Consider the following 23,024-nt stretch of genomic DNA (forward strand, 5'->3'; position numbering starts at 1 on the left):
GTTTTTGGACTCACAGATCCCATGAAAGGAGGTCCTGGGAGCATGGAGGGCCGCCCCGGGAAGCACCAGGCTTGGTCAGGAGAAAGAGGAAGTGAAGGGACAATAGGGGGAAGACCCTTTATCATGGATTCCGTGCGAAGGGGCAGGAGAGTCCGGGTAAGCACGTTTTAGACTGCCTAGTTTGTGTCATCTCAGTGGGTTCTGGTACACAGTGGTGTCTGGAGTAGTCTGTCCTTACCCCTGGGGTGATCAGGGCAGGGCATAGTGGCCCAGAGTGTTAGAGTTTCTTACAAGAGGTGGTTGGGGTTAAAGCCTCTGATTTGGTTGCTTTACCTGTGAAAGGTTTGCTGGCAGGCAAGCTGCTGACCATCTCTAGGAATTCAGTAAGCCTGCCAAGGACAGTCCCTCCGAAGTCAGAAGGCCTGAGATGTCAAAGCATTAAATACAGAGGATAGAAAATATGGTTATCATATTTGCTATAAACAGGATTTGAGCCCTCGTAGTAAGTCCATTAAGGTTAGGCAACCAGTGCCTCCTAGCAACATTAGTGTTCATTCAGAACCTATGATGTAGAGGCACAAAAGCCAGTCGGCCTCCTTTTATTTTTGCCAATTAAATTATTTTAGTAAATTTTGGATTTCTTTTTTTCAAAGATTTTATTTATTTATTGGAGAGAGAGAGAGAGTGCAAGTACGTGTGATAGAGCAGGCCCCAGGGGGAGTAGCAGGGAGAGGTAGAGGGAGAAGCAGAGTGACTCCTTGCCCAGCAGGGAGATTGATATGTGGCTCTATCCCAGGATCCTGGAATCAAGACCCAAGCTAAAGTCATTGACTAACCATGTGAGCTACCCAGGTGCCCGTGTAAATTTTGGATTGACAGTTGGGTCAAATTTTGAACCTATGTTGAATTAGTCGGGGCAGGTGGGGGGTGGGTTCTGCCTCCTGTATTCAGATTTCTCTCTTCCACTCCTCCTATGCTTGGGTCTGTTTCTTCCTGGAAGAAGAAACCCCTGTGGGGTGGGGGAGTGTCTCATTACCCTGCTCCTCTTTCTCGGGTTTTTTTTCCCAGAGTGTCTCAAATGAGCATCATCAGCCTTGGAGCTTCCGTTGTGGCAATGGTTGTATGGTTTCAAGTCTCCTGGTGTAAGTCAAGTGGAAATTGATCCCCTCACTGTGCCACGGGGGTCCCCCGTATGTTTCCCCCGTAATCCTGAGGATCGGGATCCTGTGCCAAACAGATTAGGCAATGGGGTGGTCAGTGGAAAGGCACAAGACCCACAGCCTAGTCATTGATGAAGCAAAACCATCTTCTGCTACAGCCCTACCTTCTCTCAGTATAGACTGTTTCCCTTCCCCCCTTTTCCCTCTCTACAGATTTCCTCAGGATAGAGTTTCATTTCTAACCACACAAAGCCATGAGGTTTTGTTTCTGTCCCCATCTAATCACATGGCGCACATGTTCTGCATGTTTATGGGGAAAGGGAGCCGGTTTGGTCAGTCCACAGATGCCATCCTCTTCTTGTGGGAATTCCAGTCCATCTCCCCAGTGTTGGAGTCCACAGCCAGGAAAATCATTCTGTCCGTGGCCAGAGTCAGAACATCAAGCCCCCGAATCACAAGATTAGTCTATCGACGAGCTGGGGAGCAACAACACTACGAGAAAGGCAAGTGTGCTGATGAGGTGTTTGGCACTGGGAGAGAAGTGGAACACCAAATGCCTCCCCCCCTCCACTTTTCTGTTTTTGATCAGCTGGTGGGCCTTGGGCTGCCATGGATGTCTACCTGAAAACCTTGAGGGCTCAGGAAGACACATGGTAACAGGGAGAGGAGTGGCAGCTCGGAGTCGGGCAAGGCCACTCCCAATGCCTGAAACACAGTGGCTCGGGAGGCTGCCAGGGAGCCATTCTTACATTTCCCCGGGGCCGTGGTCTCCCTCCTTTGCACCCACAACACAGAGGGTCAGCCCCAGGACTGTGCTTGAGGTGCACTGTCCCCCATAGACCTGTACATCAGCCCCAAGCACTGGGCCATCACCCAGTCCCTGGAACTTCAAGCACACAAGTCAGCATGCCCTGCAGTTGCCAACCTCAGGGTTGTGACTAGTAAACTGTTGGAGACCAATGCAGGCCACATAGGTGACACATCTCCCCCAGATACAGTCAATTCTCATTCATTCTCACCTTTTTGGCAAGGATGGGGTATTATTTTGGAAATGGATGGCGACCTCCATTTGAGAGAATAGAACATGAGCCAACACAACTTGCCAGTGATTGCCAGTTCCCTCCCAGATCGTCATTGTCACCCCTGAAGCCAGTGACTTAGCAAATCAGCAGGTCAAGTTGACCCCATGTCTTCATTTAATGTGGGGACACCCTATTTGTGATGCCACTTGTTTGAATCACCTTCTCCTCAGGTCCCTGATGAGGCCTGAGGAGACCTGCTCCAGATGTTTGGGAATCCCTGACACCTGCTACATGTGATTAACAACATTTTACTAGTCACATATACTCACACTTCAGGAGAGAGGATACCAAACACGGTGCAGGACTGCACAGAGATTGCACTTGGGAACAGAGAGAGGGAGCAGGGCCTTGGAAGGGCAGACTTGGTTGAAACAAGAGGGCAGGCAAGTCCTGGTTCCCATGAGATGGTATGAGTGGCTTCCTTGAAAAATTCAGTGGGCTTCTAGAGAACTGAACACTGCTCCCCAAAAACCAGTAGGCTTTATGTCTGGTCCCTGTGATGAGAAGGGTGTTTGGTTAAGAGACCTCCCCTGTGATAGGGAGAGGAGAACGTGCATGATGCCATTTGAGTCCCTCCTTGATCTTCAGGTGTCAAGACAGCCCTTATTACAGAATCTTAATTTCAGGCCTTATGCCATAAGAGGGTATGACAAAGTAATTCTTACCTTATGTAAAGTAAGTTGTATTCCTCTATGCTAGCAATGAATATGTGGGCTCCACAATCAAACACACATTCACAATTACTCGTACAAAGAAACTACTTCGGGATAAATCTAACAGTGCCTGTCCGGGCATCCCATGCTGAAAGCTATTTAGCACTGATACAGGAAGTCAAAGATATAAATAAATGGAGAAATGCACCATGCTCGTGATTTGGAAGACTAAGCATTGTAAAGATGTCAATTCTCCCCAGACTGATAGAGTTAATGCAGTTCCTATCAAAGTCCTGTCAGCTTTGTTTGTTTTTGTTGAAATAGACAAAAATATTCCAAAATGCACGTGGAGGGACAAAGGAATTAGAGTATGTGTGAACACAGTCTACAGAGTTTCAGAACTTAGTAGTTAAAATAAGGAAGGCTGTGTGCTATTTGTAGGACAGATACATGGAACCGAGCAGAACAGGGGCGCCTGGGTGGCTCAGTGGGTTAAAGCCTCTGCCTTTGGCTCAGGTCATGATTTCAGAGTCCTGGGATGGAGCCCCACATTGGGCTCTCCCCTCAGCAGGGAGCCAGCTTTCTCCTCTCTCTCTGCCTGCCTCTCTGCCTACTTGTAATCTCTGTCTGTCAGGTAAATAAATAAAATCTTCAAAAAAAATTTTTAAAAAAAGAATAGAGCAGAACAAAGAACCCAGGTATAGTCCCCACAAATAAGCCCAACTGTGTTTTGAAAAGGGCACTAAAGCAACTCCAGTGGGAGAAAACTGGGTTTGTACTCTCTACAGCCTTCTAAAGCTTGTGGAAGTCACAAAGGCCAAACTTAGAAACAGTATCAGCAGAGAAGGATGATGGTGGTGTGACCCAGGCCCTACCAGGTGGGAATGGGGAAGGAGAGAGATTCCATGCCCTGGGTTGTGTGGGCAGGGTCCAAAGAGTTATCTATTGATGTTTTCCAAAGGGCTAGGGAGATGGGAAACTGTCCAATCAGCATGTGGGCACAGGCACCAATGAGGGGGAGGGTTGTTAGGATAGCTGACGGGGGGTGGGGGGGGGCAGGTCTCCAAAATGCCTCTGCTGAGTGCAGGGCGACCAGCTCCCTTTTTCCAGCTTTCTGTGAGGCTTGCTTCTTGCCTGGCATCTCTGGATCCCTCTTCCTTGCCCCGGTGGGTGCAGAACCTCCAGACCCATGGCCACTGGCCTGAGGACGCACTTTTTCACCTCCTGTACTTCCTCTTCAAGGCCGATGCAGAGGATGACAGATTGAGCGGCCCCTGGGAAGATGCTTCTCTGTGCAGAGGTACCTGTGGGGCATGATGTCAGGACCCTGTGTCCTTGGGGGCTGGGGCCTTGCTGGGAGGCAGCCTGTGTCTCAGGAATACACTGGATTGCCAAAAGGTATCTGTCAGCTCCTGTGCCCCTTGTTTCGCATCTGTGAGGGGCCCAGAGCAGGGCTTCATTTATGGACCTGCTAATTATCTCAAGTGTGCTGTGAGAAAGGGAGAGTGGGAATGCAGCCTGAACCAGGCACACGGACTTTCAGCCTTCTTGGGGCTCAAGTCCTGCTAAAAACCCGATGTGAAGCGAGTGAGTTGTAGTTTTGGTGGGCCAGAAGTTTCCGTTCTCCCTCTTGAATAGTTACATTCCACTAGGCGTTGTCAGGATCTCCACTGTGCACCTGAGATAGGGCCAATTAGGGGTGTGTGTGTGTGTGTGTGTGTGTGTGTGTGTGTGTGTGTAGGGGGAATGGCCTTTTGGGTGGCTGGTGGGCCTTCAGTGACTGGAAAGCATGATCAGTAGGACTGACAGGATGTGTGAGGGACTCACCAACTGGTTGGAAAAGACAGGAAGGAAATAATGATCCGTGAAATTCATCATTACTATTTTGCATTGAGTGCTGAGGAATACAGCATGCATTAGAGTTTGTCCTTTACTGAGTAGTGTTTAAACTGAGACCAGAAGGCTAAGAAATAAAAGGCGGATGTGGGAAGGTGTTCTGTGAGAGCAGGGAAGGATGTGTACTGTTACAGGAACTGAGAGAATGTCCTTGAATCTCAGGCCACGTGGGGACTGTAGGATGGGGAAAACCATGGTTTGGGGTGAGGACTTGGACTTTTTGTAGGTTCTTGGAGACTAATCATAGTGATTTAAAACATGATGCCCAGGCCCAAGCTGATCCTAGCTCTGCCTCTTATGAGCTATGTTACTCTACCATTGTAGGTCTCAGTTTCCTGAAGGAAAAAATGGGGGTGATAATAATCCCACTTCATATATGATTGTAAAGATGAAATGATATTTAACATTAATAAAACACTCAGAGCCATGTAGTAGGTGTCGGTGGTTGATGCAAGAAATAAATAGGGGCACCTGGGGGACTCAGTGGGTTAAAGCTCTGCCTTTGTCTCAGGTCATGATCCAAGGGTCCTGGGAATCAGCTTCACATTGGGCTCTCTGCCAATAAGAGGCTGGATCCCAGGACCCTGAGATCAGGACCTGAGCTGATACCAAGAGTCGGATGCTTTGCCAAACTGAGCTACCCAGGAACCCTTACAGGGCCTGTTGCCTTAGGAAAATAAATTGCAAGGGTAAAGAAAGAGGAGGGAGAAAATGAGGCCTATAATTAAAAGAGGCTTGAGAGGCTTGTTAACCAATTGCAAGGTATGGGTCTTATCCTCACTCAGGATTTAACAAATACGGAGAGTCAAAATATTTATGACATAATCAGCTAAATTTCTTTTTTTCCCCAAGATTTTACTTATTTAGAGAGAGATCACAAGTAGGCAGGGGCAAGGCAGAGAGAGAGAAGGAAGCAGGTGCCCCGCTGTGCAGGGACCCCGATGTGGGGCTCGATCCCAGGACCCTGGGATCATGACATGAGCCGAAGGCACAGGCTTTAACCCACTGAGCCACCCAGGCACCCCAATCAGCTAAATTTGAACTGTGACTTGACCTGTCATGATATTGCGAAATTATTTTGAAATGTTTAAAGAGTGAGGATAGTTTTGTGGGCATATCTATGTGTGTGTCCATCAAGGGCAATTTTGCTCCCTAGATGTTTGGCAAAGTCTAGGACCTATTCGGTGGTCATAAGCACAAGTGAGGAAGAGGCTCTCTGCACCTCATGTATGGAGACCAGGGGTGCTGCTAAGCATCGTAGTATACTCAGGACAGCGCCCTCAGCAAAGAATGATGGGGCCCAAGATGTGGGTCATTCCAAGGTTGTGTAAACCTGTTCTGGAGACAGGTGTTGACGTAGCCATGGGTTCAATGATAGGATGAAGATAGTTGTTTCAAAATGTTATGGGGGCTGTGGGGATGGGCTGTGAGCTGAGAATTATTTAAGTTAGTGATGGGAGTTCCTTATACCATTCTCTCTATTTGGGTGTGTGTATATGTATCTATCTGTATGTTTATATCGTGTGTGTGCAGTATATTATATGCACTTGTATATTTCCATAACAAAAGCTCACAAGCTTGCTAGGGGTGATGTAGTGTCTGTGTTCACGTGGCATCTGGTGCCAACACGTGGGGAGGGTGGACAAACTGAGACAGGGGTTCGCAGGAGCGGCAGCAGTGGCGTCCTTAGTAGGCTTGGTCTGCAGTGGAATGTTGGTGGTGTCTGGCTGTCAAGCTTCCCTTTATCCCTGTTGTATTTTCATTTTTTTCTCTTGTTCTTTGGCCTTCCTAACAGCCTTTCAATAAATTCTTTTTCTGTTAAATTTAGTCAGAATCAGTTTCTGTGAAGCAAGAATTCTGACTTACACAAGAAAAGGGTGAAGCTGATGTATAGAGAAAAGGTGATCTGACAGACTGTGGGAGGAGAGAGAGGAATTAGGAGAAACAGATATATAAAAATATATGTCATTTATATATCTAACAATTAAAATTTACACAGTGTATATATATATATAGATAGATAGATAGATAGATGTAGATAGATAGATATATCTACATGCACATATATATGTATATAATATTTGAAAGAAAGAGAATCTCATGGTTTCTGTTTTTCTTGTTCTTAACCTCTATCCCTCTCAAGACCACAGTTTAATTCTTGTCCAGGGATATTATGAGATAGCCCTATTTTTTAATATAAGAAACTCTCCTTTCTACTTCAATAAATGCAAGTGGTTTTCTGTCACCTACAACCCACAGAAGCTCAGCATAGTTTAGATGATGATGTGCTCACCTAACCACCTTTTTGCTATACTTGCTTTTGCTCACCGCTGTGCAGAGGTTCCACAAATGTCTGTTTCATGGGCACACGATTGTCATTTGGCTCCAGACAAGGAATGAATGTGCTGTTCATGGCAGCAGAGGCACTCTGGTCTTCTTGGCCTTTCCAATAATCATTGTAAGTGGACACACTTATTGAGAGTTCATTCTGTCAATTGTGCCTGCCTTTCATAAGTTTTGCCAGTAAGCCTCAGTCTCTCTGAACACCCCTGACTGTAGGGTCCTCAGTCCTTGGGTTTGTGAGGCACAAGGAATGAATGAATCCAGCGGGGTCCCTTGAGAGACAGCCTGCTGGCCTCTCCTGGTGGGTCCTATACTGACAGACAAAGGCCATTGCAACTTCATTGAGGAAGGTGGCATATAACGTGAAAGAGTGTACAGGCAGGATAGCCTGGGTTTTCCGAGAACAGGCTTTGAGTCAAATAGCCTTAAACTATCACCCTATTTCTACCCTGTGCTCCTGTGCTTCCTTAGGCATGTTTTTTGACCTCTCTATCCTCGGTTTTCTTGTCTATAAAATGGACTGTTTTATGGATTAAATGAAAAAAATGTATACATATGTAAATTCACAGAGAAGATGGCATATGGGGAGCCATGTAGAAATGGTATTTTTATTATTACTCAACATTGTGGTTAATATTATCATAGCAAAGTTCTTCCGGTATAAAGAGCATGAAGCACGAGATGCTCCATTTGGCCCCTTCCAGGCCCTGTGGTTTGCATGATGCCACTTACTCATCAGCTTATTGATCTCATGCATGGGTGACCCCTTCTGGGCCAGCACATTAATTATGCAGCCTTGGTAGCTCCCAGGGGCCTGGTCTTGTGGGGAGGGTTTTTGTGTTAGAGCTGTTGGGTCCTGGCTACCTGGACTCCATCACCTTCTACCTGTGTGACACTCGGGACCTAATCACCCTGTGACAGGAAAGCAATTCGGGCTGTTCCTTAGGGTTGTTGATGATGATTAGATTGAATGATACATATAAAATGCCTGGAACATGTTAGAAATGTTTGACCTCATTCAATTTTCTTACTCTTTTTTACTAGCTCCCAGAACAACCCACTTCTACCCATTTTTGTTTCAGAGAGGTGAGGTGATTTTGCGAAGGCCATAGTTTTAGGCGAATAAGGTGAGGAAAAGACATTGCAGGTGTCGTGAAGAACATGAGTAAAAACTGGGGAGTAAGAACCCGCTGTGAAGCTGCAGGTAACCGGGCGTAGCTGGAGAGCCAGATGTGGGTGAGGGAAGGGTGAGGGATGAGTTTAGGAAGGACTTTGGATGTTGTGCTGAAAGACAGTGGGTCCCTGAGGGACTTTTAAGTTGGAGTGACCTCGTTTAATTTGCATTGTCAGAGCATTGGAGAGGAGAGGTTGGAGGAGGAGCCAGTAGAGACAGAGTGACTCCAGAGGAGGAGGGGTATATGTGTGTATTGGAAATAGGGATCCCTCTTTTCTGAGGGATCATGGCAGCCAGTGCAGAGGGTTTGAAGCAGGAGTGAAAGGATCTGGGTCCTTAAGAAGGCACAGCCCACTAGGGAAGAAGAGGCCTCCATGGGAGGGAAAGTGATGTAGTACAGTGCCCAGCACGGATGCCAAGAGCATGCAGCCTGGAACCACCGGTCACACAGGCCTATGGCGACGGGTCCCATATTCACGGAGCAGTGCATTCAGATCAGATGGGATCAGAGTAATAGTTTCTGCCAGTTCTGCTTTGGTCCGTAAAACTCAGGATTTAGCTTCCTAAAGTCCTGCTTTGTTAGGACTGCTCTCTCTTCTCAAGGGGTATATGTGTGTATTGGAAATAGGGACCAACGTCCTAGTTACAAAATCAGGAGAGAAACCTTATTTTGGTCTGTGAGATTCTACCTGCCTCCAGCCCTCAAATGAGAGTGCAGCATTTTTTGTCATCAGGCAGATGTGATTCCAAGTTCACACCCTGCCACGTCACTGTATGACCTTGAGAAGAAAACCTCATTTCTGGGTCCTCGGTTTTCTTATATAGACAGTGGGAGTTATTATGCTGTCTTCTTCCTAGAGTTGCTGTGAAGATGAGATAGTGCATGTGTGTTTGTTATCTCAGAACATAGCGTGAAGTGCAAAATGGACATTAAGCATTGTTTCTTGCCTTGTCATTCGTGGCCTTGTGCCCAGGTCAGATAGTTTGGGTTCCCATCCTGACATCAAGTCGTGAGAGCCATTTTGTTTCTATACAGATTTCAGTGACTACAAGAGAGTCTGAATACATGACCAAACAGACTTGGATTGTCCTCAGTAGTCCAGAGCCTCCGATTTCCAGGAATGGTTCAAGGATCCCCCTGGGGGCATAGCCCACGTGGAACTCACTCAGAAGCTTTCTGGGACTTGGTGACCCTTCTCACTGTGATAATGGCACAGCTGAATTTCCCAGAAGGGATCATTAATCAGAGTAGCCACTGATCCCACAAAGGACAGAGCTGAGCTCTTTGCCAGGCATCTAGGACAAATAGGATTCTTGGTTTCAGTCCACCAGGGAGAGAAGGAGAAGCAGACTTCCCCTTTCCATGGAGTAGGTCATGGTTAGATATAGACCATGGATTAGTTTTCAACTTACCTTACCTCTAAACTCCGCACTTGCTTCCTTCTACCCTGTCTACCCCCAAATCAGAACAAATGCTGACCTGCTGGGATATATGATGGGCCTGAGGAGGAGGAATGCCAAAAAGTAGAGCAAGGACATATCCCATATCTTCTTGCATATTCACTGTATGTCCACTCCAGGTTTTTGATCCTGTGAATGAATAAGAAAAAGAAATAATAAATGGAACTTCATGAGTCTATGCTTTTTTTCACAGCATCCTTCCTTTCAAATAAAATCCAGAAGCCATATGCAACCATGCCAAGTCATCTGTGTCGCTCAAGTGTAGAGCCCGTCTCCTGCAGTGAAACATGCAGATCAAACGTGAATGCTTTTCTGTTGCTGTCTAAAGCTGCTTTCTACCAGGATGGCACTGCAGAACTCATTGCTTCGAGGAAAGGACAAACATGGAAAAATTAGTCCTCAATTTCAGTTCACAAAAGGGAAACTGAAGATCTCTTGCATGCAGTATAGAACCAGGACCTATTGACTCTGCTGAAGAATTGATGATCTTGAGTGTATCATTGACATTGGCCCCAGTTTTTTTGTCTGTAAAATGGGGAGATGAAGTTTGATCAAGTGTCCCAGTAGGTATAGTCTTGGCTCTTGGCATTCTGGGTTGGATAATTCTCCTTGTGGAAGCTGTTCTGTGCATCGCAGAATGTCTAGAAGCACCCCTGCCCTCGACTCAGTAGACGTCAATAGGATTTTCCTTACGGTGACCAACGGTGTCTCTAGACGTTGCCAGATATCCTTTGGACATAAAATCACCCTGGTTGAGAACCACTGAATTAGATCTGTTAGATGATAAGCAATTTAAAATTTTCCAAGGTGGAGTGAGAGTCAGGGCTCTGCTATCTCCTGGTACCTAGCCCTGTGTGTGGCATTGTGGCAAGCATTCAGTACAAGCTGAACGAGTGAGATGAAATAGACAGTTCCTTCCAGTTCTAGGTCAGTTCTTTGGCACAAGAGAATGACTAGATGGTGATGATCTTATCACCCATGTGACTGCCTCTATTTGGGTACTGTTTAACATTCCTGGATAGAAGTAGACTAAAAACGCCACCCGGTGCTATGAAACAAATAGGTCTGTCTGGAAGTTTAGCAACAAATAATGACTATAATTATCAAGGAGGGTCCACTCAATTTCGACAGCAATCTCAGATCGTGTCCCCTGAAAGTTAACTCTGAATTTTATGAATATGACAAAAAATTGAGTTGAGAAAAATGAGTCCAGATCTTGGAATATCATGATCTGAACCAAAGTCAGACACTTATCCTGGTGAGCCACCCAGGTGCCCTCAGCCTGTTTTTTAAAAAGGGATTTTACTGGAATACTGCCATACTCATTTATTAACAGATTGTTTAGGGCTTCTTTGATAACACCAATGGCAAAGTGGAATCCTTGGGACAGAGAATCTTTAGCAAGTAAAGTCCAAAGTATTGACCATGTGGTCCCCTTATAAAGAAGCTTACTGGCCCCTCTTGTAGAGCACAAGTTTTCTCAGGGATGCCCTGTTGCACAGTAGGAAATATGCTTATATTTAATGAGCGTGTGTTAGGTTGCGCCATATTAAGTTGTCATCTTTGTAGGTCAAAATGGTCAGATATTGGCACTTATGTATATGGTCCACATAATGTAACTTTCCAAGCATAGATACATGGAGTATAGTCTGTGCCCTTAAGGACACGCACATAGGTACACACATGCACACATGCTACTGCTGTCAGTGAATGTAGGAATTGTTATACTAGAGGCACAAACTCAGTATTTCAGGAGCACAGAGTAGCGTGTGCACGGTTCTTACCAGTAAGGGTGAGGGAAAGGGACTAGAAGCTTGAGAGGCCTCCAGAGAAGTGGCTGTGTTTCTGGCTGCTGTGCATTTGAGCTGCACATCATGGCACCTGTAGGATTTGTATTGGGTCAAAAGAAGTGTTTTCCACAGGGGTGGGGGTGGGATTGACATTGAGCTATAAGAAACATGCTGCATTCTGTCGTTCAAGCACAATTGCTGTTCATCCTGGAAAACAGTTGCTTAGAATTAGAGGACATTAAAGATCGAGTGAGTATGACTCGCTAATTTTTAGATGAAGGTTGGAGGCAAAGGGATCGGTTCAAGGTCTCCCTGCTGTTGACCAGTTGTTTTATTGGCAGGACTAGAGCCTATGTCTTCTACGCCCCAACTCAAGGTGATGTCCATCAGGCCACTCGGAATGCCAAGGTAAGAGTCAGAGAAATCACCTACTAGGGACAGTGGTGGCAGCCAGGCCTGGGCTTCATTCTGGCTCTGGTACTTACTGTCTCTGTTACTCATCACAGGGTTTGTGAGCCAGAATTGCCTCCTACACAGATGCCCTCAGAGTAGAGGGTTAGAAAGCTCAGAGTCTGAAACCAGACTCTCTGAGTTTCATCTCAGCACTACTATATACTAGTTGTGTCACCCTGGGCACATTACTTATCTGGGCCAGTAATAAAGAGATAATACTACTACTTACCTCACTGAGCTATAGGACTGAGTGATTTTAGGATTAAATGCACGCATAAGGCACACAGAAAAGTGCCTGGGACATGCTAAGTTCTATATGCTAACATTATTAGAAGAACATCTCAGTGGCTCAGTTGGTTAATAAGTGTGTGCCTTTGGTGCAGGTCATGATCCCTGAGTCCTGGGATGCAGCCCTGCCATGGGCTCCTTGCTCAGCAGGGGGCCTGCTTCTTCCTCTACTACTGTTCTCTTTGCTTATGCTCTCTCATTCTGTCTCTGACAGATAAGTAAATAAATAATAAAATCTTTCAAAAAAGAAAAGAAAAACAGTGTATCCTAGGACTGTTCTAAGAACCAAGCAGGGTAATTTAGGTGAAGCCTTTTTCCATACTTGTAGAACAATACAAGTAGAAATGTATTTTTGTTCTCTTTGTGAATTGAAAGACTAGCATCCTGGAGATTGAAGGTGATGATTTTCATTTCTTTTTTTTTTTTTTTAAAGATTTTGTTTATTTATTTGACAGACAGATTACATGTAGGCAGAGAGGCAGGCAGAGAGAGAGGAGGAAGCAGGCTCCCTGCTGAGGAGAGAGCCTGATGCGGGGTTCGATCCCAGGACCCTGAGATCATGACCTGAGCTGAAGGCAGAGGCTTAACCTACTGAGACACCCAGGCGCCCCATGATTTTCATTTCGTACAGCCTTACTATTTGCCAGGGACTTGACTTCTGTTAAGCATCACATGATCCAGAGACGGTTCTTAGTTTGGCTGACAATTGTGACTGCATAGCAGAGTGTAGGAGGTCAGTGTGCTGCAGACTCCGGGGCCAGGCTTCCTGGGTCTGAATCCTTGCTCAGCCTCTTACTGGCTGTGTGAACCCAGCTGTGTTGCTTACACCCTGTACCTCGGGTTTCTAGTCTGTAAATGAGAATGATGAATATAGTGGTTTTGAGGATTAAAGGAGATAAATTTGTGAAGTGCTTAGGACAGTGTTGGATGGAAAGTATTTGTTTAAGGAAGAATGAAATCAAGAAGCAGATTCCTTGCTGAGCAGGGAGATGGATACAGGGCTCAGTCTCAGGACTCTGAGATCATGATGTGAGTTAAAGGCAGATGCTTAACTGACTGAGCCACCCAGGAACGCCTATCATCACCATTTTCACTATTACTGTAGATAGAGTTCTGTGGGCATTCAATATATGCTGGGGATTAACTCTGTTGATATTATTGATATCACTAGTAGAGCACAGGGCCTTGTACACAGCAGGCACTCAGCACACAGGGAATCAATGAATGCATACTCTAGAGCCAGGCTGCTCAGATTCCCATTCCCGCTCCACCACTTTTTAGTTTTGTGATCAGGCAACTTATTTAATTTCCTTAGGCTTGTTTCTGTCTCTGTAAAAGCGGGTCTCAGAGTCCTTAATTAATGGGGTTGCTGTGAGCCGGAAATGAGCCCGCACGCGTGGGTGCCCGTGTGCGCGCTCACGCACACACGCGCGCGCGCACACACACACACACACACTGCCCTCTGCTGACCACACCGTGTAAATGCACATGTACATCCCCTGGGCCTCCTTCCACCCTAGGTCCAAGGCATCCCTGTACCTGCCTTAATGCGCACAGACAGACACAAGGACGGGCCTCTGTGTCCTCCTTACCTCCCTTCAAATCAGGTCCGGGTTGCTCTCCACAGCTGATTCAGCCACCTCAGGATGTTCGCTCAGGGCATTCTCCACCTCCATGGGCCCGATGCGGTTCCTGCAGGATGGATGGCTCTTGCTTGGTTTCTGAGCAGCTGCCCAGGCCAGGAGACCCAGGCCTTCAGTGCTCAGATTTTGAAGGCTCCCATCTACCTCTGGCCTGCAGGAAAACTGTCGCAGGGAGCCAGATACCTGGGACCTGGCTCTGTCATGGGCCCCAGACATGAAGAATGCGCACTCTGTGATGAGGAATACAACACTCGCACGCTCCCCAGAATTTCTCACCTCACTTCCTCTGCTCAGGGAGGGGGGTGAATATTTAGTCCTCCCCAAGCTCTAGGTCTTGACACTAGCAGCTTCCCTTGGCCTGAAACTTAATGGAACTCTCAACCTTTAACTTAAATATTGATGCAAATTCTGCATACTCTTCCCTGTTAGATTAGCATGTTTCCATCTGCACCCTGTATTTAGCCCATCCATGTCTGAGCCTTTCAGGGACTCCTACGGTGTCAACCTGCACTATTGGTTGGAGGGAGGGTCTTGCCACACTTGCCAGCCAGTCCTGGAAAGTGGTTGCAGGACCACGTGAGGGTTCACGTGGTTTAGAGCAGAATGCTGACACCAAGACCACTGCTCTCATCCAGGAATTAGGATGCATGACACGCCATTAGAATTTTCATAGGAATTGCACTGAATCTATAGATTGTTTTGGGTAGTATGGACATTTCAATCAGGGTAATTCTTCCAGCCCATGAGCATGGAGTATGTTTCCATTTGTTTGGGTCTTCTTTGATTTCTTTTAGCAGTTTCTGGTAGTTTTCCTATACAGGTCTTTTGCCTCCTTGGTTAATTAAACTCTAGGTATTTTATTCTTTTTGATCCAATTATAAGTGGGATTGCCTCCTTATACTCTATGATAGTTCACTTGCCTTTACCTCTAACTGGTCTCAAGTTTTACCTTTACCTCTCTTGCCATCAGTAACCATTATTCTGACTTCTAAAACCATAGATTATTTTTGCCTGCTCACTTATACAAATGGAGTCATACAGTCTGTGCATCATTGTGTCTCACTTCTCTCCAAATAATGCCTGTGAGATTTATACATGCCATTGTATCTGTACCAATAGTTTATTCTTCATCATTATGTAGAATCCCATTCTTTGTACATACCTAAAATGTACTTCACTCTACTTTTGGTGAGAGAATGGAATTGTTTCCAATCTGGGATAACATGAATAAAGTTGCTATACATATTATAGTACATGTCTGTTGCTGAATACTTGCAGAGATTTTATGATTGATATATATCCAGGAGTAGAGATGCGGAATTGTAAGGTGTACATAGTTTAAGTTTGATTAAGTTATTACCACACAGTTTTTTAATGCCTAACATATACTCCTACCACAGTGGAAGCTGAATAAAAGTTGAATAAAAGTTCCAATTGTATAATTATGCTGAGCAAAATAAGTCAGAGAAAGACAAATATCATATGCTTTCACTCATGTGAAATCATTGATGAGCACTGGATTTTGTACTGTGTGCTGAATCACTAAATCCTACACTGGAAACTAAAATTATACTGTATGTTAACTAACCAGAATTTAAAATAAAATTTAATTAATTAAAAAGCTCTATTCGCTCCATACCCTCAACAACACTTGTTATTATGAATCTTTCAAACTTCAGTTATCCCTATAAGCATGCAGTATTATTTCGTCAGAGTTTATGTATAATTTTAAGGGCCATGTAGTAGTTCCTTCTGTCAAGATGACAAAGTTTTTTAGTTTACTAATCTTTAATTGTTGGAGGCTTGTTTTTGTTTTCTTTTTAATTCTTTACAAAACACCTGGATGATCATCCTTTAATATAAAATTTTTCTGTACCAATATCAGAAATTAAAAGAGAGTTATCACTACAGGGGCAACTTGGTGGCTCAGTGTGTTGAAGCCTCTGCCTTTGGCTTTGGTCATGATTTCATGGTCCTGGGATTGAGCCCAGATTGGGCTCCCTGCTTCCCCCTCCTCTGCCTGCCTGTTGACTTGTGATCTCTCTCTCTCTCTCTCTGTATCAAATAAGTAAAATCTTTAAAAAATATATAACACCACAAAATAAAACAAAAATCTGAATGATTCAATATCGATTTTAATAATTGAAATAATTATTAACAACTTTATCAGAAAGAAAGTCCTAGATCCAAGTAGTTTTACTGGCAAATCCTATCAAACATTTATGGAAGAAATAACACCAAAATTACAAAAAACCCTTTCAGACAGTAAAGGAGCAAGTAACACTGGGTGTTATGAGGTTTTAAGCCTTTGCCAATGTGAAAACTTTAATCTTATTTGTCTTTTCATTACTAATAAGATTGGATTTTCTTTTTAAAGATTTTTTTTTGTTTTTCAGTGAGAGCAGGAACACAAGCAGGGGCAGTGGGAAAGAGAGAAGCAGGCTTCCCACTGAGCAAGGAGCCCGATGCAGAGTGCGATCCCAGGACCCTGGGACCATGACCTGAGCCAAAGGGAGATGCTTAACAACTGAAACACCCAGGTGCCCCAAAGTGTTTCTTTTTAAATTTATATATATTTATTTGAGAGAGAGAGAGAGAGCTATAAAGATACCACATGTAGGCAGAGAGTCTGGCAGAGAGAGAGCAGGGGAAGCAGGCTCCCTGTTGAGCAAAGGGCCTGATGTGGGTCTCAATCCCAGGACTCTGAGATCATGACCCAAGCTGAAGGCATAGGCTTAACCCACTGAGCCACCCAAGTTCCCCAGATTGAAGTTTTTTGTATATTTGCTGTCCTTTTCCCATTTTAAAATCTTTGAGAGAGGAAGAGAGAACAAGAGAGAGAGAACGTGAGTTCGGAGGGGAAGGCAGAGGAAGAGAAAGGTTCAGAGAAGAGAGAATCTCAAGCAGGCTCCCCACTGTATGGGGAGCCTGCACTGACATGGGGCTCAGTCAGACAACTTAAAATTCATGACCTGAGCGCAAATCCATCAAGAGTTGGACACCTAACTGAGTGAGACTGAGCAGAGGGTGGTGTGCTCAATATGAAAGTAAAAGTGCTCAGTTCACAGTCCCTTTACCTCCACGCTATGGTCTAAAAATACCTGCTTGTCATTAGAGCACTTTTGACCTAAGGTATCACTCAAAGACTGGAACTGTGGGAGAGACGGATCATGAATCCAGGCACTCCTCATTTACTAGATTTTCAGTAGTGCACTAAGGCACAAGGAGACAAGGTAGTTTGGTTTTGATGGATAAAGGAGACAGGCCATGAAAAACCAGAATATAAAAACCATAAAACTCAGTCCTGAAGGAGGCCCCATGCAGCCTGATAAGTGGAGTTAAAGAAGCAAAACAAGCCCTTCTTGCAAAATATTTCATTACAGACCAGGGGCGGTTACTGTATTTGTCTGGGGGATAATCTGTTCAGGGAACCAAAAAAGTAATAAGACAAAGAAAAGTGCAGGATTATAATTCTTCTCAGAGAGACTGAGAGTGTGTGGCTGGAAGTAATTTGGGATATTGTCTAAGAAACCCATAAAGGACACATGAGTCAAAGGAGGAAGTTGCTAACCACCTACCTGAGCAAGGTAGATCAGACCAGCTGCAGGGCTTTGCTTCTGACTGAGAAGGGCATGTGAGTTTAGGGCCAGAAGTGCTTTGCTTGGTACTCTGGGGATGAGGCTGCACCCTGTCACCTCTGTCTTTCTTTTTCATCCTTCCCCACGCAGCCAACAGCTTTTCCTCCAAACAGATGTTGAACAAGTGTCTAAAGGTTGTTGGTTAAATTTTCATTATGAAGAATATTGGGGTCCCTAAAGGGCTGCCCATCTCAGTCTCACCCTGGCTGCAGGAAGGCGGAGAGAAGAGAAGTGGAGAGATGCTGCAATTTCTCTGCTACTCACTTGAATCCTCAAGCTCTCCAGCTTGCTCCCTCCTCCCTTCCTGACAAAACAAAGAGAAAAAGAAGAAAAGGGTAAAAGTCGGAGGATGTATTCGGTTATAAAACACCAGAACTCCTTTCCCCTGCCTATAATGTAAGGATGATAGAGCTCCGACATCTCCTATCCCCCATTCCAAAATTGGAGAAGCTCTGAAAAATAAAACTGCTTCTCATATCTCATTTGATGCAAAACCTGACCTATCAGGAAGTGAAACTCTCTGAGGTCTTTATCCTAGTCAGTAGACATATTCATATATTTCATTGCAGAAATATTTACTGGTATGATTTCAAGATGCAGCTCCATGGTTTTATGTACCATATCACCTTTATAAAAGCTGAGAAACAATGAAATCTAATACACATTAGCCCTATGGTTTTCAGGTGAGAAATAATATTGAAAGAAATTTCATAAGCGATAAGTGAGAGAATGTTCACAAAGCACCCAGAACGTGCCTGACACCCAAGAAACAGGAATTCCATTTTCTTCTGCCCATGTTTGGCTTATTTGGAGAAGGAGCCCTTCTTCAGAAATTAGCTCCAGGCTGGCTAATGGGGATCAGATATTACCAATGAGGTGGTACACAGTGAAAATATTTGCAACTTCTACAACAAGAAGCTAATATCGCTAACATATCCAGAACTCTTAAAGGAGAAAAAGAAGAAACTTGGTAGGAAAGTAGGAAAAATACACGAATAGATAGTTTACAGGAAATGATAATCAAATGTTCCTTAAACATTAAAAAAAAAAAAAAAACAAACACAGAGGGTTACAAAAGGGAAGGGATGGGTTGAAGGGGTAATTGGGTGATCGGTCTTGAGGAGGGCAGCTGTGGTAATAAACACTTGGTGTTACATGCAACTAATGAAAACTACATCAGAAACAAACGATGTAGTATATGTTGCTTAATGGGACAAAATAAATAACAATAATAATGATGATAATAATAATAATAATAAATAAATAAGCCACCCTTGGAAGAATTCTTGTTTTCTGCTCCCTTCAACCCAGGTCCCTGTTCCCTCTTCTGGGTGCTCTCTTCTTCTGTTCCAAACTCCTGTCCGAGAACCACAAGGTGAACAATGTAGAAAGCAAAGCAGGACCAAACTGCAACAACAATCAAATACACAACCAGAGTAGGAGGTTCCAGCCCTCTGTCAGCAACTCAGCGCAGTCTACAGAGCATCCACCAAATATAGATCTTGATGGCAAACCATCTGAATCCGACAGCTGTCTTCATACATCTGTCCACATCCACATCCACTGTGGAGGACACATGGATTTTAGGCACAGAGACCGTTACAAAAATGCTCCCGATTTACTTTGGTCGTAAGGGAAATTTCAATCTGTTTCAGAGGCATGAAATGACACAGAACATGCTGTGTTAACATAATGTGCTAGAAATCACTGATAAAAAACTAACCAGAAATTCCCATATGTTTAGACAGAAAGAAGTACCTCTAATAATGAAATAGGAGTAAAGAAATAGAAAAGAAAAAGAGCTACATTGGAACTGAATGATACGAGCATGATACAATCGTAATCAAATATGTCTTTGGCTGAGAATATCTTGGAAATGTGGTGTGAGAACACTATATGGTCTCAAAATCATGCCTCATAGACTGAACCCTATAAATCCTATGTGATGAAGGAGAACACAAACCCATCCTGACATAGGCCTCCTGTCATTTCCTACCAATATCCCACGTCCCTCCTCCGACCCTGCACAGTCCCCCAGATGGACTGGCACCATGTGGTATCCCCAAGAGGCTTCACCAAGCATTTCAGGCATTCCTCTGACTCAGGAAGTCGGAGGCAGTCCTGTAGACATGCTCTGACCAGTAAGATGTGCGAGGGAGTGAGATGTGCCATCTCGAACAGAATACCTGGGACTGAATCAGGTTCCCCCTCTGTCCATCTCATATAGCACCCGGCAGTTACCTATGGTGGGTGCTCTTTTATCCTGGTCCCACGAAGACCGTGTGGACATGTGGCAGGTGCTAGAAACAGACTTCCCTAATAGAAGCCACTAAGGCTCAGGGCTACAGGTTACTCACAGTAACATCTGGCCCTTTCTAACGGGCACACATCCCTCCAGTCTTCTCTCTGTGAGGCAGCACAGCCTAAAAGGCGAAGCATGAACTCTGTTGTCTGAGACACAGGGTTTGACCTCCACCTCTGCCCATGTCTTCACTCCAACCTCACGCAATTTACTGTGAGTCTCTGAGCCTCCATTTCTACTCTATATGGTGGTTGGTTATACCATCTCAGGTTTGGGGGGATTAAGGAAATAATAATACATGTAAAGTTTGAGTCAGCAACTGCACACACAGTAAATGCTCAATAAATTTTTGCTGTATACCTTTATGTCTCGATTGTAAACATTCTGAAAGCTCAGAAATGTATTGTGACAAAAGAAGGACTTGTTCAATTTTTGGCTTATGCATCCTTTTGAACTGTGTTTTTCAACAAACAGTGTAATATTTACATTCATTGACAGTATTTTTTCTCTTAACAAGGTACTGTGCTCTTTTTAAGTTCCAAATTATAGCTCTGCCTCGGCTTTTTAAATTATTTAATGTTAAATATTGCCAATAATTTAATCATTTTTCTATTGTGGGGCATTTTCATAGGCTGCACATGGCATCAAAAACAAACGAGGTTAAAAAAAAAACAAATGAAGTAGATTAAAGTATATCATGTATTACAGGATAGAATAAACACTTTGTTCACTTTTGTTTGTCACGTATCTATATATGTCTACATATATGTATATATGTATACAATTTAAGATGTACTCCCAGAGACTCTAAGATGGTGGAGAAATAGGAGACCTTCATTTCATCTGGTCACAGGAATTCAGTTGCACAGTTATCAGATCATTCTGAACACCTGTGAACTCACCCAGAGATGTAAGAAAAGAGTAGCTGCAACTCTAGAAATATAAAAGTGACCTCTTTCTACAAGGTAGGACCTGTGGAGAAGTGAATTCGCGTTGATATATGGGAAGATGAACTGCAGGGAGGTACCAGAAAATGATATAGTAGAGGACTGCAAAGTAAGGACTTTTAGAAGTTTGCTCTGATGAGGGCCATTCCTGCCTGAACGGTACCCACGTGGTAAAGCAGGGCAGAATCCAAGGTGGGACAGTGTCATCTCGAGATGCCCAAGGGCACAGAAATAACAGGGTTCCTGAGTGTGGCAGAGGTCCCAGGCATCAAATCGGGGACTCTTGCTGGAATCATCAAGCCCCAGAGTGGACTCTCAGCTCCAGGCTGCCATAAGCCATGAATTGTGGCACAATCAGTGCCAGCAGGGACTCAGCAACAGCACACAGGCAAGATCCATTCTTCTCCCAGAAGGAGTGGCTTGGGTGTGCCCTGCAGGAGTCTGTAGGGTTTGGAGACTCAAACAGGGTCCCGCCCTGAGATACAAATGCTCAGTCACAGGCCAGGTGAGCACAGAGAGAAGATGGAGACCAGGGAGCCAGGAACGATTCACTGCTTTTCCCTGAGGGTGCACTGAGGAATGGTGCCTCAGACTCTTGGATCCCGGCCTGGACTTTGCAAGGCTTCCTTTTTCATTCTCATCCTCTAATGAAGCACAGAGAACCTTCAGGGAACAAAAGCTGGAGCAAACCGGAGTAGATTACTTAGCTTGGCCCCTAGGCAACAGCAGTGCAATCCTGCCCCGGGGCAAAAATGCCACAGGCTCCTTCCCCAGAGAATCAGCAAGAACACACCGCCAAGTTTACTGATCACTGAGAATGCCCAAACCCCAGTGCTAGGGGAATATAGCATATAGAATTCATGGGTTTTTTTCCCCACGATTTGGTCCTTGGCTTTTTTAAAAAAAATTATTTTTTATTGTGTTGTTAGTCACCATCAAATATATCATTAGTTTTTAAAGCAGTGTTCCAAGATTCATTGTTTATGTACAACAGCCAGTGCTCCGAGCAATACATGCCCTCCTTAATACCTACCACCAGTCTCACCCATCCCCCCCGACGCCCTCCCCTCTAAAACCCTCAGGTTTTGGGGCGCCTGGGTGGCTCAGTGGGTTAAGCCGCTGCCTTGGGCTCAGGTCATGATCTCAGGGTCCTGGGATGGAGTCCCGCATTGGGCTCTCTGCTCAGCAGGGACCCTGCTTCCCCCTCTCTCTCTCTGCCTGCCTCTCCATCTACTTGGTATTTCTCTATGTCAAATAAATAAAATATATATATCCCTCAGGTTTTTTCTCAGTCTCTCATGGTTCATCTCCCCCTCTGATTTCCCCCAATTCACTTTTCCTTTTCTCTGCTGATGTCTTCCATGTTATTCCTTATGTTCCACAAGTAAGTGAAACCATATGATAATTGACTTTCTCTGCTTGACTTAGTTCATTCAGCATAATCTCCTCCAGTCCCATCCACACTGATGCAAAAGTTGAGTATTCATCCTTTCTGATGGCTGAGTAATATTCCATTGTATATTATGGACCACATCTTCTTTATCTATTCACAGTTTTGTCTTTCAGTTTTAATTTTTTGTTCTCTTTCTTTTTGTCAACCACTTTATTTTATCCACACTTCTTTAATCTTAACTTTCACGTTTGTACTTAACTTTCTAAATATTTAAGTTCCTCTTTCTTTATAATTTTAGGGTGCAGTTTCTTCAAACACACCAAAATACACTAGAATCTAGGGTATTATTCTTTTTGCTTTAACTGCCTAATCATACTGTCTTTTCTTCCTCTTCCTCTTTCTCTTCCACTTCTTCTTTTTATATGTTAAGTATTTTAGTTGTTTTTTTGTTTTGTTTTGTTTTCTTCAAGTCTTTTTAAATTTTCATCTTCATGGATACATTCTATCCTTTCCATATATTTAATTTTATTTTTCTGTATATACCTGTGTACATATATATAAATATATATATATAAATGTATAAATTTATACATTTATATTTATACATTTATACATTTATATTTATACATTTATATACATTTATATTTATACATACATTTATATATATTTATACATTTATATATATGTATACATATATATGTTACAAGATTAAATATGTGGAAATCTGTAAATTGGTAAGATATAGAAGTATTTTTCATAATATATATTATATAATACTGTATAGTGTATGTATTATTTAGT

General features: G+C 44.0%; 1 long non-coding RNA gene across 1 annotated transcript; it reads left to right on the forward strand.

Annotated features, from left to right (window-relative positions):
- The first annotated feature begins 11,765 nt into the window (after positions 1 to 11,765).
- Positions 11,766 to 18,643, forward strand: LOC309858198. Its single transcript, XR_014308091.1, has 2 exons — positions 11,766 to 11,967; positions 17,672 to 18,643. It is a non-coding gene; the product is annotated as an uncharacterized lncRNA (long non-coding RNA).
- Positions 18,644 to 23,024: the final 4,381 nt, after the last annotated feature.

The sequence above is a fragment of the Mustela nivalis genome (genome assembly GCF_964662115.1).
Source record: "Mustela nivalis genome assembly, contig: HAP1_SCAFFOLD_2008, whole genome shotgun sequence".
Classification (NCBI taxonomy): domain Eukaryota; kingdom Metazoa; phylum Chordata; class Mammalia; order Carnivora; family Mustelidae; genus Mustela; species Mustela nivalis.